At 39.2% G+C, this 5964-nt stretch overlaps 1 protein-coding gene across 2 annotated transcripts in view; it reads left to right on the top strand.

Moving 5' to 3' along the window:
• Positions 1 to 1503: 1503 nt before the first annotated feature.
• Positions 1504 to 5964, top strand: part of LOC138185442 (uncharacterized) — a 139522-nt gene continuing 135061 nt past the window's right edge. Inside the window, exon 1 of one of the 2 annotated variants that reach the window (XM_069124417.1) lies at positions 1504 to 1731. The gene's annotated coding sequence lies outside the window, so the exon portion shown is untranslated. The remainder of the gene's footprint in view (positions 1732 to 5964) is intronic. The other variant, XM_069124416.1, reaches the window with a different exon arrangement.

Here is a 5964-nt window from a genome sequence, read left to right as displayed (position 1 = left end):
TTATATATATTTGTAAAATACATTCTAAGTTTTTGGATTTAAAAATTGCTTACAAATACATAAACGTCTGCAATAGGCTAATCAAACTTCTACCAACGATCTTCAAAGATGCTTTTCCCGACAGAAGAAGCGATTCAAGAGTGACATCGATCCCTCGAAAACGAGTTTGAATCAGCCTCGGCAAACCGGAGGAGTTGATCTTTCATTGTGCTTTCTCCTTTTACCGTAGGGCTCACACTTCCGACTCTTTTTTCACTCTCTTGCGCTCTTCTTTTTACCAAGACAGCCAACGACCGAAGTATCTCGTCTTGAATTCTACCGAACTTTTCTCTGGGCATATAGGTGATCGTTGGTCTCTTGGATCCAATAAATCGCCGGTGTTCTTCCACCCTCGGGCGCGTCCTCTGTCTTCTTTCCACTGCTGGTTTATTTGCACGCCACTTTTTCTATCCTTCACGCTTTCGCTTTATCCGTAGCTCGATTATACTCGTTCCAACGTCTTCTTTCGTGTTTTTCCGTCTTCGTTTCGTTCGTACAGTCAAACTTCGTCGACGAACGGGTTGGTACCTGCGTCTTTGTCGGCATTGAACAAGGAAGGCGGAGAAAATGGGATAGAACGCTGGTCGGGTGAGAAAAGGAGGAAACCAGCAGGAGTCGTATCGGGGGTGGAAAGTGGAAGAGAGATGGGAAACGTGTCGGGGAAACAAAGACGAGGGGTAGCTTAAGGAGAGTAGAGAGAGGTGATCCTGTTTGGTGGGACAAGGCTGGCATTTGGTTGGATGGAGGAGATCGGTAAGAAAGGTAGGAAAAGTAGGAGAGATTGCAACGACGCTGCAAGACGGAAGGAAGAATGGAAAGGAAGTGGAATTCTTGAAGAAATACGGAAGTGGAATAATAAACGTGAATAAGAAGATGTATTAGGAATATGGGAGGATTTAGAGGGCTCGGGGAGAGAAGTCTATAACCAAAAAAACCTGTAAGGGAAATTGGTTTTCTGGGGAGGATAAAATGACACAAAGAATCGAGAAACAAATAGTGTAACAGAAGGATCGTTTGAAGAAGGTGATGTGCAAAGGACAATGGTCAAAGGAAGTTCGAACTGCAGTTAAAAACAGGCAAGGAAGACAAGAAAGAAGAAAGAGCAGCAGAGAAATACGAACAAAGATAAATTAACGAACACAGTTAACAAACGCAAAAGGAAGAGAGATAGAAAGGGGTCGCTGGAAAAAGTGCCAAGTAACGAAGAAATGTCGGAAGAGGACGGTAAGAAGACGGCAACGTGATGAACAAGAGGAAGAATGAGGATGAAAGACGGGTGCAAAAGGGTGAAGGAAAACAGAGGAAGGCCGATGGGGGATAGCTAGCACGAGGAAAGGAGAAAGAGAAAGAGAGAGTTCGGGAAGGGGTGGAAGGAAAGAGCTTGCCGTCGAGTGGCGCGACAAGGAGGGATTGAGAATGGGGTTGAAAGTGGGGAAGCCGTGGAGAATCAGCGCACAGCTACACCCCACCGTGACGGCAGCGGCAGTCAGTCGTCCGCGCATCTTCGTTCGGTGAGGGTTTCGTGTTCGGTGGTGAATCGCCCGTTTCCCGTACCGAGTGTAGAGTCATCAGATTTGTCATTCATCGATCAGCTGATCCCTGACTAGTGGTGCGCCGACCTGTAGCCGCCAACCACCTCCAGCCGTAGCACGACTACCTCCGAATTTTTCTCTTCTCAAGGACTGCGAGTCGGTGAGTCGAGCAATTACTTTTTTAGTTTCTTTGCGAGCGTTCCATATTTTCTGCGTCACTTTTTCCGAATGTCACAGCAGTGACTTAGATCAGCGCAAGATTTACGAATTCGAGGATATGTTAGAGATACGGTATAGTGAAAGTTCCGTGAATTTGAGATCAAGTAGAATTACTGTTTTGACGTCGTGCTTCGCTTTGGAATTAAAGAGAATTGTCGTACAAGCTTTGCCAGCGTGTAGAAAGGGGGTTGAAAGTTAGGGGCAACATGTTTGTTTGTTGGAACTGGGAGCACGAGCTCTAGTGTGTTTTCTTTTCTTTCCCTCGTTTTTCATCGGCGTGCGAGAGAAGCAATCGATACCCGATTCTCGAGATGTAACCAAGGACGCGCCATGGCTTATCCGCAGCGACACGTTAAGAATGAATGGATTGCGTATCATAGATTTTGTTTTATGCTTCATAATTTTCTTATATTGTAAGCGTATAGCTTCTTACTACTTTGCATATTGACGATGGCGCAACGTAAAGAGACCGTTATTTTTAGTAGCTGAAAGATTTTTTTGTGACTCACTGGAAATATGTTTTCAAACTATATATAAACGTCTATCAATTTGAATATATAATTAATTACGACAAAACATTTTTCATCCGCCATGGTAATAAACAAAACTATTTATCTGTAAAATACGAATTAAATTATTCATAAAAGAAAGATTAAACGGCATATAAATATGAAATAATTATAAAAGGAAGATTAAACGACATCCCTAACCGAAATGTGTATACAAGGTTCGAGGATTTCCTAGAAAGGACTTACGCTTCAAAAAAAATCTGTTTGTTTTGCTTGTGTAGGCAAGAACCGAAGCCGTGCTTGTTCTCTCTCTGTTTCCCTCGTTTCTGTCAATATATACAATGTGATCAATACTCAATTCCTATACGTAATCCATTCATTAAATTGCACGTACATATAAAATTAAATCACCTTGTTCTCTCTTGGAAATATAATATTTTTTCCTATTCGCTATTTATAGGATTATCTTTATTCGGTAATAATTCAACCATTTCGTAACAATAAAAAACATTAAGTTACATTGCGCTATAACGTTATCGTAACAATCTTCTAAAACATTTCTGCACACTGTTTGTAATCTATTTTATGACTCGAACCAGGGTATAATTCCCTCTATTGTGCTACATTGCTGGACCCTTTACAGTCTCGTGCCCCCGTCTATTTCGCAACGGCAAAACTATGCTGTGTTAGCGAAACAGACGGCCGGAAACGTTTCGAATTGATGGGCGAAATTTTGGTCGGCATCAAGCCATAAAAGTCATTGTAATTTCTGTAAGTTCGCCACCACGTGTAACCTCAACTAATGAACGATTTCTAGCTGGGTCAAATGTAACGGAGAAACTCTGTTCCTCCGGTTAGACCCAGTAGAACGATTCTCTATTTCAAACACGAAGTATCTTTAGCGTCTGTTATAATATCTTCTAATTTAATTACGTTTTATTCCATTGTCTCGTTATTAGATCTTACGGTGGTTCGCGAAAGTTTTTGGAACGCTTATCAAAGAAACCTTTTACGTGTATATTCCAAGTAAACCATTTTGAAACTTTGGTAGTATCGTAACGAAACGCTATTGTCATGATTTTAGTGGGAAACTTTATCATATAAAATTATATAAAGTGAAATTGGAAATTATTTTATAAAATAAAATAGCCATCTCGGGCGTATAATACACGTTAAAGATAGTTCCACTGAATATTTAATAATATATTAGATATTTATTAATATTAATATAATAGATATTTGTCTGTCTCAGTAATTTAGTAATCTCTGCGAGATATAAATATGTTAAGTATCTCATTATTCCTATATATTTCTTCAGATTATCATGATAGTCGAGTCTAATCACATTGCTAACAAAATGTCAGAATGTTTCGTTACAACGCACATAGTATATTATTCATAAATGATACCTACAAGTATTTGAATACTGCAGTGAGCAACGTTCTTAGCTTTATCATCAATTATATTTCTAAACGTAAAGTCACTCGCGATATCGTTCTAACTTATACAAATTTGCGGCCGTATTAATTCCAGGTCGTATAGCTCGTTTATAACTGGATGTATAACGGAGAACAGTGGCGGCGTCATTCTGACTGGTGATGTTCATCCACTCGAAACTAACGGTTTGCCCATGTAAATTTTCCCGTTGCCAATAATCGTTTCACCATGAGTATATTTACCATTCATCGTGAAATGCTATTCTAATCTACCATCATTGTCCCAGCGTATATTTATATTTCTGCCGATTCGATCGGCGATCTATCAGCGTTTCGTTTGATTCTTCGAATGGTTCACTTAGGCAAATATATTCAAGTCGTGCAGCGGACCACCTTTTTTCACGGGCAGTTTTTATTGTCCCTTTATATTCGACGCGAAAGTACACTCGAGACGATGATAGAAGAAGGCTGTTACCGAGGGTATAAAAATTTCTGCAACGACGATTTCTTCATAAGGGTTGAAGCACTATAACTGGCTGACCTCAGGCCGTAAAGATGTCTGGGAATAAAGGACTTTAGGAGGAAGTTATATTACTTTTATATAAACGAGAATCATGGAACAGAAAAATTGAGTTACCTTTCCCTAACAAGTATAATCGTTTACTTCATTCCCGAAGATACTCCCATTCGGAAATCGAATTCGCGCAAAATAATCATTTTCTGTATGGTTCAAATTAGTACTTGGTCGTTTCCTTTGATTGCAAGTTCTGTATACAAATCGAAGATTGGGATTTAATCGCTGGTAATAGGTTCGTGCCACGTAATTGTCGTAATAGCGCTAATGAACTTTGGTTAAATACACCGCGGCCTTGTTTTTATGGTCAGCCTTGGAAGTAGTTCGCAAAAAGAGTTTCCGTGTTTTACGTAACTCGAGACCCCCTCCCAAAACGTGTACGAAGGATCTAATGAACGGTCGGTACGAGGGTCGAATCGAAAAGTGGAGTTCAGCTTGGTTGTCGCCTGGTGGAAATTGTTCCTGAGTTATACCGCGTTCAACTATCTCTCCTGCCTTACGGTCTACGGGATCTATGTACCTTGAACTTTTCGAAGTTTGCGCCCGACAGAGGAAGCGTGACGTGGTGAACAAGAAGTGGTGATCAATCGGCATTAAGGTCGGGGCTGTTTGACGAAGGAGGCTGTAAATGAACATGTCTGAACCAAAATAGCGATAGATTTCAGGGAGGTTGGGTGAATGTAATGATGTAAGTGGAAGACCTTCGAGCTCAAATGGAGTGTAGCCGAACACGATAAATTCATTGCTGGCAAAAGATTTGGAATTACTTTCTCAATCGTATCTTTATCGAGCCGTGCGCTAATTTTATTAGTAATACGATGAAATTAATACTAAAAACATCAATACTAGTATCTTTTACTTTGATATAGTTTTTTTTTACCAAAGTCTTCTTCAAAATAGTAAATTTCTGAACTTACTTTTCTATAAATTTATTTAATTTGTTTTAATTCTTTTAGCTCATATAATGATTCTAAACATTTTCAATAGGGTACATCGAAGATTCGAAGGAAAATGACATCGAAAAACGTATATCGATAAAAGACCTTCGATTATTGCAGTCACGTAAAATTACTGTAGAGAATATTATTTAGCTCTTGATACTTTTATTAAATCACCATCATAAGGCTTTCTTCTGCGTCCTTTTTACACGCGATACTTTACGTATAAATTTCCTATTTAATTAACCAAGGTTTCTTCGTGATCGAAGCGTGAATAAATAAATGTCTTTTGCGACGTTCTGTTTTATTTAATTAGGATACCTTGTTACTACACGTTTGGATTTTAATGAACACACGCACATGGTTTTCAGTGCAGCCTTTTATTATAACATGGAAGGGAAAGTTCCCGCGTGGAAAATGAATACACTTTCCATAACGAACGCACCCTGATACGGCGCATAACTTCTTCTTATTGCGGAAAATTGAATTTTTTAAATACCTAGCACGGTACGTTACAAAGTGACTTGTCACGACTTCGTTCTCTCTCTTTTTCTCTCTTTCTCTTTTGTCGGGATTATTTTTACCGTCACCAACCATATCGCTCTTTTTTCTCATTCCATCGTGCTTTTTAAAGATAAATAAAATAAATACCTATTAAGACGGTAGTTACTACGATGCGAATATTAATGACAAATTACGAGAATTAAAATTCAGCCA

This window comes from Bombus flavifrons, chromosome 12 (genome assembly GCF_040668555.2).
Source record: "Bombus flavifrons isolate JBK064 chromosome 12, iyBomFlav1_principal, whole genome shotgun sequence".
In the NCBI taxonomy this organism is placed as follows: domain Eukaryota; kingdom Metazoa; phylum Arthropoda; class Insecta; order Hymenoptera; family Apidae; genus Bombus; species Bombus flavifrons.
The sequence above is the reverse complement of the archived record's forward strand: the minus strand, read 5'-3'. Positions and strand labels throughout refer to the sequence as shown.